The following is a 13,993-nucleotide window of genomic DNA, read 5'->3' as shown; positions in this document are numbered from 1 at the left end:
CATTAGTTTTGGATGATACCACACATTTAGGTATTAATCCTATACCAAGTAGTTACAGGATCATACATTGGTCATATTCAAAGTCCTCATGTGTCCAGGGACATATTTACTGAGTTTATAAACATAATATGAATTTTAGAAAAAGGAAAAAAGATTTTGTGATGATAAAAAATATCGATATAATCATAGTAGTATCAACTAGATACGCTCCTGTACTTCGTATCATTATAGTGGATGTCAAATGTAGATCCACCCATACCATTTGTTTACATTGTGACGCCAGTGAGCTATTGTATCCTATTGTCAGAAACTCACTTTATTTGTCGCCATGGAGGCGAGAATTAGTGATTTATAAGGAGCTAAAACACTGCCGACTGCGGATGGATGTTAGCTGCTAGCTAGCTAGCCATGTCTTAAAGGATGAGGGTGTTTCAGTGTTATAACTTCACCTTTATCTTTACTTTTTACACCAAAATGCGTCCATTCTCCCTTTTCTGTCTACACACTGTGTCTGCTTGTAAGTACTATGTGTGTGTGCGCTGCCAAACATGCTCCTCTGCTCGTAAATCCAGCAATGTCATGCCTGTTACAAAAATAAATACATTGGAAAGCGGTACTTTTCAAACAGAGTATAGTACCGTTTTTGATTCATTAGTACCGTGATACTATACTAGTACCGGTATAGCGTACAACCCTAGTTTCTACACTCTGTGGACACTTCAGCGACACACAGAGGTGGTTCTGGGTAACGCTTCACATAAAAGAGTTTTTTTACAAGGAGTTTTTTTTCTGAAAATGAAGTAAAAATCCCATAAGCTCCTTTCTCTCGCTGTGCTTCCTCGGCATCGCAGGCAGCGAAGTCAAAGTTGAACATTTTTAAGAATAAAATAAACATACATGTATAAGGATTAGCCGCATGATATTGTCACACCAATACCTCTGCATTTGATTAGTAAATGTATATTTCACCTACACTGTAAGGAAGAAAAATGTAGAATTTGCGGTCAAAAAAATGGCAGAATGTTACCTTAAAATTTACAGTAAAATGGTCACACTATTTTATGGTAAAAAGTTGTTTTGCATCAGAAATATGCTTGCTGTTTTCACAGTGTATTACTGTAAATGTAAAAATGGTACAACAGTTTTTTTCTTACGGTAGAATCCTGAAGACTGAGCTGTTTTAAAAAATATATATTGTCAGCACCCCCTGCGACCCCGAAAGGGATAAGCGGTAGGAAATGAATGGATGGATGGATTTTCACAGTGTGCAATTTGATGGACAACTTGCTTTGAAATCATAAGGCTAAGTAGATATTTACGTATGTTTTTACCCTCATAATGTTTCAAATGTATGATAATATAATATCTGTTGCAATATTGGATTATAGATACAGTTAAAAATATATATAATTGCATGTAGTATATGTCCTTTTTTCCTGTCAAAAAAAAAAAAAGAAAGAAAGAAAGATAAAGTACTTTATTGATGCACATTATTTCCAGGCTTTCAGGGGCCATTCAAAGTGATGTGGGCCCAGGGGCCTTGAGTTTGACACCTGTGTTGTACAGCATTGACGCAATATAAGATGCAAAAAGTCAACACTGCCGACTAGCGGCCAAAATAAAGAATTGCGTGTTAAATAAAAGCAAGACAACAAGCACATTTACAGTATTACACATTCCGGAAAATGAAGTAAAAACCACATAAAGTCCTTCTGTGTGACTTCTTGTACCACTCTGCTCCCTACATAGAAAACATACTTTTTACCAACAGGAAGTAGTGGTCACGTGACATGAAAGAGGACCGCTTCAAACAAATTGCGCCAACACTGTCACTCAAACAAAGCGCTTGTCGCGCTCAAAGTAGCGGTTAAATCAACACCGAAACACTTGATATTAAGGGTACATAAAAAGTAAACATTTTACGGCCAGAATTGCAAAACTAAACCGTTTGTTTTTGTTAGAAAACGACACAGCACCACACCGATTTGGACACAACTCACCTCAGCGTCGCAAGCAGGAAATGAGGAGGAAGGGGAAGAGCTACAGAAGAGGATGTTATCACAGTTATGACTGCCATCAGAGGGCCGTTTGTAACAGTGAATAATGTATGAATTTGCCTCTATATTTTATTATTAATTACCGTATTTTCCGCACTATAAGGCGCACCTAAAAACCACAAATTTTCTTAAAATCTGACAGTGCGCCTTATAACCCGGTGCGCTTTATTACGATTCATTTTCATAAAGTTTCGATCTCGCAACTTCGGTAAACAGCCGCCATCTTTTTTCCCGGTAGAACAGGAAGCGCTTCTTCTTCTACGCAAGCAACCGCCAAAGAAAGCACTCGCCCCCATAGAACAGGAAGCGCTTCTTCTTCTACTGTAAGCAACCACCCGCCCCCGGAAGAAGAAGAAAAAACGCGCGGATATCACCGTACTTTTCATTTCCTGTTTACATCTGTAAAGACCACAAAATGGCTCCTACTAAGCGACAAGGATCCGGTTCATAAAAAGACGCAATCTCTCCATCCGCACACGGATTACTACCGTATTTCACAGCAACTGATATTCCTGTGAACCGCACTGTGGAACGGGAGCACGTACGGTGAATATTCGCACCACAGGGAATGAGAAGTCGTCCTTCACTGTGGTTCTAGCTTGCCATGCTAACTTCCACCCATGGTGATATTCAAAAGGAAGACCTTGCCAAAAGAGACCTTTCCAGCCGGCGTCATCATAAAAGCTAACTCGAAGGGATGGATGAAGAAAAGATGAGCGAGTGGTTAAGGGAAGTTTACGCGAAGAGGCCGGGTGGCTTTTTTCACACAGCTCCGAAGGCGAACACACCTTCACTAAGACGGGCAGACAGCGCCGGACGACATACGCCAACATTTGCCAGTGGATCGTAAATGCCTGGGCAGATATTTCGGTCACAACTGTGGTCCGAGCTTTCCGGAAGGCAGGATTCACAGAACAACAGCGACACTGACTCCGATGACTTCGACGAGACGGAACCGGCCATTTTGGATACCACGCTTGCGCAACTTTTCAATTCGGACACCGAAGACGAAGAATTCGAAGGATTTACGAATGAAGAATAACTTCAGAAGGTGAGCGCTATGTTTATTTTGTGTGTTGTGACATTAACGTTCGAGCAACATTATGTTGCTATTGCTCTACACCATTTTGAATTTTACTATGCTTGTGATTGCACATTTGCGTACATTTTGGGACAGAGTTGTTAGAACGCTGGTTTTCAATATATTATTAAAGTTTGACTGAACTATCTGACTGTTTTTTTGACATTCCCTTTAGCGCAGCGTAGGCGCGGCTTATAATCCGGGGCGGCTTATTGGTGGACAAAGTTATGAAATATGTAATTCATTGAAGGTGCGGCTAATAATCCGGTGCGCCTTATAGTGCGGAAAATACGGTATATACGTTGTTTTAAGTAGACTGTCCATTTTGCAGTAAAAACTTTACATATACAACATTTTACTGTAAAATATAGTGTTTATTTTATCTTTTACGACATTTTACAGTAAATGGGAAAACAGTACCACCGTTTTGTTTTTTACGGGAAAAGCTGGCAGCTTAGTTGCCAGAATTTTAGTGTGAAATGTCGACCGGAAGGTCTTCTTCGGACAGCTCTGCTTCGTCCTCGTACTCCCATGGCTGGGTGTCCGCTCTGAGCTCCAGGAGGATATCTTGCTTGTCCTTGTTGGAAAGGAACACTTCGTCTGGCTGGGTCAATCTGTTAAGTCTTGGTCGCATGGCTGCGCTCAGTGCGCTGGTAGCGTTCCTTCCAAGGCAGAAGACAAGCAGGAGGAGCGTGCAGGTAAGATTAAAGTATTTTTAATAAATAAAAGGCAGGACGAAAATTCAAGACTGAGGACGCTAGCAAGCGTGGAGCTAAACAAAACACAAAATGTCACAAAGGGTGAAAAACGAGGAATGCTATCGTGTACAAAATCAGCGAGGAGAAAAACCAGGGGAACGTAAATGTTGCCTATCGCAAACATTGACCCAGCAACTATTGCTGGGTGATAGGAAACTATAAAGGGGAGTGATTAACCAAAACACCTGGTGGGAACACTAATTGCTAAACTAAGACAGGTGAGGAGAATCAGTGCCCATGGAAACCAACAGTAAACAGGGAAAGAGTGTGCACCCAGGAGACAGACTAAAACAGAAACATTACAAACATAAATCATGCCATGATCCGGGTAACGGATCATGACAATAATATGCGTATTTACATTATTTTGTGATGAGTTAACTCTTTAAATTTCAAAGTCCAAATTAAAAAAAATACCACTACATCACATTTAACACAGATTGCTCAATTTTGTTGATCGTTTTTGCTTTAGGGAACGACATAAAATGGTGTGGGGAAACCATCCCATGTTTATAGTAAAGCAGCCGCATCTAGGTTATTCCCTTATCATGATATTATGTTGTGGAATTCTGTTTAGCAAAAATACACAATACACATTTTCAGCTTATGTAGAGCAAAAACAGCCCCTACCTCCCAGGAAGAAATACAGCTTCTACTTCAAAACAGATAAGGAACTGGCCAAAACAGCTCCAGTGTTTCCCACACATTCATTTATTTGTGGCGGCCCGCCACGAAAGAATTACGTCCGCCACAAATGGATTTTTCGGCTTTTGACTCGCTGGACCGCTCATAAAAGCAATGGGACTCTGTCTGTGAATGTACCTTGTAGTTACAACTCCGGTGCAGTAGGTGGCGGTAGCCTACTATGCATTGTAACTCCGCCAATAGCACTTAATTTACCTGGTGGGCCAGAAGAAGAAGAAGAAGAAGAAGAAGAAGAAGAAGACGGCGGAGTAAAACAACGGACCGACCGGATCAAAATACGAGGGTAATATAGGTTGTAGGTAGATAAGTTATAGCTGCATCGCTCGCGGCTCGTCATATATTTAACGTTAATCCGCGATTTCACCGAGCGTTTCACTCACGGTGAGCAGCCTGACGCTGCTTCATTAACACCGAATGAAGCAGCATTCATTCGTCGGTATGGTGTTACCATACCGACGAGCTAACGTGTCCAGGTTATAACCCTGTTGTCAATAAACACACGTGGAGACGGTGCTTCAGATACTGCATTAATAATGAAGCTAAATTGTCCACTGTCCACTGCAGCATGTGAATGCAATGAAAATAATAAAATCTGAGCCAAACAGCTGTTAAAATGTTGTCCAGGTTAATGTTTTGGCCATTAAAGGCCCTTCATTTCAAGATTTCAACTGTGATCGGGCTTTAAACAGGTGGCTGACCTGTTCAGATGGGTGTAACTCAGGGGTGCTCACACTTTTTCTGCAGGCGAGCTACTTTTCAATTGATCAAGTCGTGGGGATCTACCTCATTCATATATATAATTTATATTTACTTATTTATGAAATATATGTCTTTGTTAACAAGTTAAAGGTGTTTAATGATAATGCAAGAATGTTTAACACATATAGTTAATATTGTTAATAAATTAAAGGTGTTTAATGATAATACAAGTATGTTTAATACATATAGTTAATATTGTTAACAAGTTAAAGGTGTTTAAAGATAATACAAGCATGTTTAACACATATTGTTAATAAATAAAGGTGTTTAATGATAATACAAGAATGTTTAATACATATAGTTAATATTGTTAACACGTTAAAGGTGTTTAATGACAATACAAGCATGTTTAACACATATAGTTAATATTGTTAACAAGTTAAAGGTGTTTAAAAATAATACAAGCATGTTTAACACATATAGATTCCTTTCTTTCATGAAGACAAGAATATAAGTTGGTGTATTACCTGATTGTGATGACTTGCATTGATAGGAATCAGACAGTGGTGCTGATAACGTCCGCATTTTCGAATGGAGGAGAAAAAAAGTCCTCCTTTCTGTCCAATACCACATGAAAGTGGTTGGTTTTTGGCATCTTATTTGTCCAGCTTCTGTACTCCTTTGTATACACTTTACAAGAAATACATTGTCGGCAAACTCCGTAGCTTGCTAGCTTGTGCACGCCAGCTTTCTGAGACTCTTATTTTGTTAGCGCAACTGTGCAGTCGGTCTTTGGAGTTTTGACGACAGGTACGGCGCCAGAGTCTGTTGAAATAAAGTGTTTCTCGCCTTCCTGTCGATAATTTTAATGAGCTAAATATGTACATAAAGTGTTGTACTTATATTCCAACTCCGCGTTCTTCTTGGTCATCGCCGCTGCCGCCGTCACCCCCCGCCCCCACCACCACAAATAGATGCCTGTCCTGTGGGAAACACTGAGCTCTGTGAGCCGACAAACAGGAGCCCTTAAGACAGAACAAAGAGTTTACTAGCTGACATAAGATAAAAGCAAAAAGGTCACGAGAAGACACACCAGAATAAATAAATAAGAATAATAAAGAATAAATAAAAATATCTCATTCTCACAGTTGCAATATCGTATGGTGTGTGAATGCGTGATATGATTCCTTCCTCATTTGCGCTCCCCCTTACAGTTCTTCCCACTCCTACTGTGTTCTGTTTTGCATATAAATTGTGTGATAATATGCATATTTACATGATTTTGTGATTAATCACATGAGTTAAATCTTTAAATTTGAAAGTCCTCTTTTTTTTTTTTAAATACCACTGCATCACATTTAACACAGATGATTTTGCTTTAGGGAACGGCATAAAATGGTGTGGGATAACCATCCTATGTTTATAGTAAAGCAGCCACATCTAGGTTATTCCTTTCTCATGATATTATGTGGTAGAATCCTGTTTAGCACAAATCCACAATACACATTTTCAATCCCTTTAGAGCACAAAGTGCTGGCAGAGTAAATCTCAGACGGCAGTGTTGTACCGCAGGTTTTACGTTGTTTGTGTGAGAGAGCTTATCACACTGGATGTGCGGAATAAAGTATAAAAACATGACGACCACGAGGAATCGCCAACGTTCTTCCAGAAGGAGGACTTTATGCTCCATGTGGTTTAGTGATTTCACATCAATCATCAAATTAGCTGACGTTTTTTTTATTATTGTCTGCCAAGCTTGTTAAATGTGACCCCAATTACACTCACATGTGAGAATGCTGCGATGGTTGACATGCTGAACAGTTCCACATGTTTGGGTTGGTCCCTTGCCTGTCCTGATGTGTTTTCCTGCAAGCACAGTGCACCAGGTTAGAACCTCGGCAGGTCGTCCAAAACAGGAAGCATGTGTTGAAGAACGACAGTTGGCCTCTGAATTAGCAAAATTAGTATTCAGTCCCTTTTGAGGGTTTTTTTTTCAATAACATTGAATCAGCTTCTGATTTTAGGAATTTGTTGTCAATGGTTCTTTGTAACCTCAAAAAGCAGAGGATTTCAACAAAAAAAAGGAAAACAAATACTGTTGATGTTTTACTCGTTTATACCGCACATACTTAAAAGGGGAAATGCACTTTTTTTGACTATTGTTCACAACCAGTATGACATGGCTGAAGAGCTACTTGAATGAGAGACAGCAGATTGTTCAGATCGACCAACATCAATCTACACTCATGAACATAACCTGTGGAGTCCCCCAGGGGTCGATACTGGGACCCACACTATTTATAATGTATATCAATGAAATATGTAAAGTATCAACACTGCTGAAGTTCATCCTCTTTGCTGACGACACAACCATTACATGTGCAGGTGACGACGTTAAGCAACTTCTGGCCTCTGTAACTGAGGAGATGATCAAGTTAAAAACTTGGTTTAATACCAACAAATTGTCTCTCAATTTAAAGAAGACCAAAATCATGCTCTTTAGCAATCGCAAAAGTGAAATACCCATCAGGATTGTTATTGATGATACACCAATAGAATATGTTCAACAAAATTCATTCTTAGGAGTGGTAATAGATGAAAATATATCATGGAAGCCTCATATAAATTACCTGAGGACAAAAGTTGCTAAATGTGTTGGAATGATGAGGAGATCATGTCATTTATTGAACATCAATGCTCTGCTTTTATTGTATCATTCATTTATTATGTCATATCTAAACTATTGTGTTGAAGTCTGGGGAAATTGTTATAAATCCCATCTACAGCCTTTAGTCACTCTGCAGAAAAAGGCCATTAGGATTGTGTCCAATGTTCACTACTTACATCATTCAAATCCACTATTCATGGAGTTAAAGCAACTTAAACTGCACGATGTGATCAATTTTAAAACTGCTCAAATTATGTTTAGGGCATCCCAAAACTCTCTACCATCCAATATACAAAACCTATTCCAGGATAGAGATGCTCATCATAGTTACAGTCTAAGAGGAAACAACAAATTATATTTGCCTAAATTTAGAACAACTTTAAAATCAATGTGCATTTCAGTGCGTGGAGTCAGTCTGTGGAACAACTTAGGGGACGAGTTAAAAACCTGTTCTAACATGATTACATTTAAAAGACTGTTTAAAAAAGAAGTACTGAAGAAGTACGAGGAGGAAAGAGAGTGATGCCCTCAGCACAGAGCGATGGGAGAGAGGTGTATGGTCAGAGAGTGTTTGGGCCTGTGTGTGTGTGTATGTGTGTGTGTGTGTGTGTGTGTGTGTGTGTGTGTGTGTGTGTGTGTTTTGTCTCGTCTTGTCTTGTTTTATAGTAGCAGTGGTACTATTGTATTGTTAGTGTACAGGAGCTTTTCTTGTTTTTGTTTGTATAGTATTGTTCTTGTATTATATTGTTTATGTTAAATGTGGAATGAGTGAGAGGGGTTGGGATATTATAAGCATTTGCTTCATCCAACCCCTTTTCAAGCCTTGCATAAATGTCCCTGCCAAAATGTTTAAAAAAAAAAGTGTGTGTTGTACTGTGCAGGTTTGAAATAAATAATTCAATCAATCAAACACACAAGAACATATATTTTAGTTTTTTAGGATTTTAAAGATAAAAAAAACATTTAAAAAATGCGGCTAATAGGAGTCATCGTTGTAGTCTTCAAAGTCCTCTAAGACAGTGGTTCTCAAATGGGGGTACGCGTACCCCTGGGGGTACTTGAAGGTATGCCAAGGGGTACGTGAGATTTTTTCAAAATATTCTAAAAATAGCAACAATTCAAAAATCCTTTACAAATATAAATAAAATAAAATAAATATATTTTTTTCCAAATAGTTCAAGAAAGACCATTACAAATGAGCAATATTATTTATAGTATACAATTTAATAAATCAGAAACTGATGACATAGCGCTGTATTTTACTTCTTTATCTCTTTTTTTCAACAAAAAATGCTTTGCTCTGATTAGGGGGTACTTGAATTAAAAAAAAATCACAGGGGGTACATCACTGAAAAAAGGTTGAGAACCACTGCTCTAAGACAACTTCAAAACCCTCCATCAACATTTTATATACACACTGCAAGTATATATATATAATGTAGTAACAGACACTTTCATAACAATATGTAATATGTACAAAATACACACTGCAACTATATATATATATATATATATATATATATATATATATATATATATATATATATATATATGAATAAAATGTAGTAACACACACCTTCATTACAATATGTAATATGTACAATATACACACTGCAAGTATATATATATATATATATATATATATATATATATATATATATATATATACAATGTAGTAACACACACATTCAATACAATATGTAATATGTACAATATACACACTGCAAGTATATATAATGTAGTAACAGACACCTTCATAACAATATGTAATATGTACAATATATATAGAAAATACATTTTGTGCCCTAACGACATTTTAGCGGGACTCGATGAGGTTTTGAGACATCGCCTACAACTACAGGACCAGTATTGTGCTGTTGAAGCAAGACTGTTTTTATATTTTTTGTGTAAGGGTCCCCCCTTACGACATTTTAGCGAAAAAAGTTTTCGAAAAAAATAAATTTCCTGCCATTTTCGGGACTCTTGATGAGATTTTGAGACAGCTCCTACAATTACAGGACCAGTATTTAATTTGTGTAAAAGGGTCCCCACCTTAAGACATTTTGGTGAAAAAAAGTTCGGAAAAAAATACATTTTCTGCCATTTCGGGTTTTGTCGGGACTCTTGATGAGATTTTGAGACATCTCCTACAACTACAGGACCAGTATTGTGCTGTTGAAGCAAGGCCGTTTTTTTAATTTCTGTGTAAGCGTCCCCCGTTATGACATTTTAGCAAAAAAAAGTTTTAGAAATGTTTTTATTTTCTGCCATTTTCGGGTTTTGTCGGGACTCTTGATGAGGTTTTGAGACATCTCCTACAACTACAGGACCAGTATTGTGCTGTTGAAGCAAGACCGTTTTTTTAATTTTTGTGTAAGGGTCCCCTCTTACGACATTTTAGCGAAAGAAAGTTTTTGAAAAAAATACATTTTCTGCCATTTTCGGGTTTTGTCGGGACTCTTTATGAGGTTTTGATACAGGACAGCAGTCACAACTTGACAGGCTGGCTCTTATTTAAAAAAAAAAAAGAAAAAACATTTCAAACAACCTCAAGCTGTCTCCTGACTCGTCAAGCTCGGAACAGCAGCTCACTTCCCCCTTCACAATAAAGCGCTGTACACAACATCCGGTCCGACTTTGCTAACAAAACAAAGGTATCAAAAAGTGCAAGCATAATGTACTTTATGCTTACAATTATTATGCTTTGACCGAAAATATTGTTAAATTTCTTTTAAATATTTAATTAACAACACTCTATGGTGGTAAAACACGTGTAAAAAGTAAAACATGGAATTCCATAAAATTTAAAAAAGAAAATCTGATTTTTGTTATTTTTTATTTATTGTTGTTGCCATCATTTTTATTATTTTTACTTGTAGTGGTGTATTCATTACTAATTGATATCATTATTAATTATATTTAAAGTCTAATTTTGATGGTACAATACATACTTGTGCTTTCAAATGAATGAATAATCGTGTTATTAACCATGGTTTCAATATCAATCAAAACAATTGGGATTATTATTTTTGCCTTAATCGTCCAGCACTACTTTATTGGTAGTTAGTGTTGGTAAATGATAGATTCTCATCACACTTCAACATTTCTGTCATGTAAATGCTCGGTCAGCATTACAAGTTAAAAATGTGTTCTTAACTGTTTTGCCCTGGATAAATAAATATTAAACAAATATATAAATACATGTAAGCTAGGAGGCGAGTTGTGTTGCTAAATGTTTACATACGACATTACCCAGAATGCATAGCGCAGTGGACAGGAACCGGAGGTAGGTCTGAGCTATGTGGTAGGACAATTGTAATAAATATTACATGTTGCTGTTCCTGTTTTTGTACTTTTGTTTAAATGTTTCCTTACTGTACTATTTCCTGTCCAACAGTCTTATTTTTGTTTTCACTTCCTGTCTGCCTTCGCCACTCCCTCACATGTCCCTGGTTGCCAATCAAGAAGCCTCTTTAAGCCAGCCAGCTTCTCTGTGCCACACGAGGCCTGTTTCCACCAGAACTTCTAGTTCCCGGAACTCTAGGTTCCTGTAGAAGTGGGTGGTTTGTGTTTGTGTTTCATTTCAAAGTTATTTCCACCGCTGTCCTGTCCACTTCTGCTTCCGCCAGGTTGGCGCTACCTGGGTTGTACCTATTAAATTGGACTTTTCACCTGCACTTCGCAGGTTAAAAGCTGCCGGACGGTTAAATAAAATTAACTAATTAACCTATTTCGTTTAGCTAAAACGTTGATACATATTGATACTTGTTAAAACACATCAATTATTATTAATAACATATGTAAATTATTGGAGTTATGAGCAAACAAGTCAAAATGTGTATTTTAGGCAGACTGGTTGATTGCCAACTTTAATATAACACCCAATTTATTTTTTAAGACATATCCAACCTTTGACCTTGGCTTCATTTTCTCTCTATTTGTCACAGATGTTGTTTCCTGGATTCTTGCCGAAGCCAATGGAAACACTGTAGCGGGTACCGGCAGGGGCGCCGAAAAGGGGAGTAAAGGAGACGGATTCTAGGGGCCCATGATGGAGGGGGGCCCAGAGAGGCCCCTAATGATGAAATTATAATACAGAAAAAATAATGACACTGTGTTGGGGGCCCTGTAAAGATTCTTTTCATGGGGCCCAAAATCCCTAGCGGCGCCCCTGGGTACCGGGACCATGTCGCTCTCACCCAGCTGCTCCACAATAGACTTGCATCATTATTCTTATGTCTTTGTTAAAGCTGCCGTGGCATTATGATGCCGGAGGTCGTCTTTTCAAGATGCAGAGGGACGTTAGGAAGCGGCTAACAGGCGAGAAGAAATTATTTATTCTAGCTGCGGACAAAAATATAAAAATAGATAGCCAAAAAAACGCTAGTCACAATAAAGACTAAGAGCGTGAATGAGAACGTGACTTGTTGCATGGGCGCAAACAAAACCACCAGACCGAGTGAGGCCGGAGGATAGACTAAATAACTCTGATTAGTGCCTGGGAACAGGTGAGTAGCCCGAACACTAACTAGAGGCAGGTGAGAGTAATCTGCCGTCATGGCAACTGAAACACACAAACTCAAAAGGTGCTGAAAACACAAAGTGAATCGAAAATGCAAACAGTCTTGGAATAAAGACTTTGAAAAAAACAACAACAAGCTGATAAAGCAATGATATTGCATTGTAGATAAAAATGTCTTCTCTTTTTTTTTTGTAACCGATACCACAGAACAATTAAAAAAATATATATATACGTGTATACAAACTCTACATTTAACCAGCAACAAAAAAATCACTTTTAAATATGTTACTGTACCTAAATACACAATTTTAAAGCTATATTTCTAGTTAATGGAATTAAATATTTTGTTATTAAATATATACTTTTATAACAATCCCAGTGTGTTATTAGTTAGTTATTTGTGTATATGTATAAAGTGTGCAGATTGTGGCTCCCCAGATGGCTCCATTCAAAAGGTGCAAGATAGATAAGTGACCACTAGATGTCGCCCTGTCTCCATGTGATGTGAGTGTGAATGTGATCACGTCAAAAGAAAGAGATCTTGTGGTCATAACAATATTTTGCATCCATAGATCATCTTCTGACTTCAAACATGGGAAGACCTATTGGTGTACTCCCAGTGGTGCGTACTCTCCTTACACAGAAGCATGCCTTGCACCTAACGACCTCTGCAATATAACACCAGTGAAGTTGTCACGTTGTGTGAATGGTGAATAAAAACAGAATACAATGATTTGCAAATCCTTTTCAACTTATATTCAATTGAATAGACTGCAAAGACAAGATATTTCATGTTCACACTGGTAAACTTTGTTATTTTATTGCAAATTTTTGCTTAATTGGAATTTGATGCCTGCAACATGTTTCAAGAAAGCTGGCACTGGTGGCAAAAAAGACTGAGAAAGTTGAGGAGTGCTCATCAAACACTTATTTGGAACATCCCACAGGTGAACAGGCTAATTGGGAACGGGTGGGTGCCATGATTGGGCATAAAAGCAGCTTCCATGAAATGCTCTGTCATTCACAAACAAGGATGAGGCAAGGGTCACCTGAGCAAATTGTTTAACAACATTTCTCAACCAGCTATTGCAAGGAATTTAGAATTTTTACCATCTACGGTCCGTAATAGCAGCTTCAGAGAATCTGGAGAAATCACTGCACGTAAGCGGCAATGCCCGTGACCTTGGATCCCTCAGGTGTTACTGCATCAAAAAGCGACATCAGTGTGTAAAGGATTTCACCACACAGGCTCAGGAACACTTCAGAAAACCACTGTCATGAACTACAGTTGGTCGCTACATCCAGAAACACTTTGCTGGGCCCGAGCTCATCTAAGATGGACTGATGCAAAGTGGAAAACTGTTCCGTGGTCTGACAAGTCCACATTTCAAATTTTTTTGGAAACTGTGGACGTCGTGTGTCCTCTGGACCAAAGAGGAAAAGAACCATCTGGACTGTTTTAGGCGCTAAGTGTAAAAGGCAGCATCTGTGATGGTATGGGGG

The 13,993-nt window shown here is 38.2% G+C and overlaps 1 long non-coding RNA gene across 1 annotated transcript in view; it reads right to left on the bottom strand.

Annotated features, from left to right (window-relative positions):
- Positions 1–3,570: 3,570 nt before the first annotated feature.
- LOC140679783 (uncharacterized) overlaps positions 3,571–13,993 on the bottom strand; it is an 80,256-nt gene continuing 69,833 nt past the window's right edge. Inside the window, exons 2-3 of the long non-coding RNA XR_012051130.1 lie at positions 7,086–7,166; positions 3,571–3,800 (exon numbers count right to left, since the gene is read on the bottom strand). This is a non-coding gene — a long non-coding RNA (uncharacterized lncRNA). The remainder of the gene's footprint in view (positions 3,801–7,085; positions 7,167–13,993) is intronic.

Source organism: Nerophis lumbriciformis, linkage group LG23, assembly GCF_033978685.3.
Source record: "Nerophis lumbriciformis linkage group LG23, RoL_Nlum_v2.1, whole genome shotgun sequence".
Classification (NCBI taxonomy): domain Eukaryota; kingdom Metazoa; phylum Chordata; class Actinopteri; order Syngnathiformes; family Syngnathidae; genus Nerophis; species Nerophis lumbriciformis.
The sequence above is the reverse complement of the archived record's forward strand: the minus strand, read 5'-3'. Positions and strand labels throughout refer to the sequence as shown.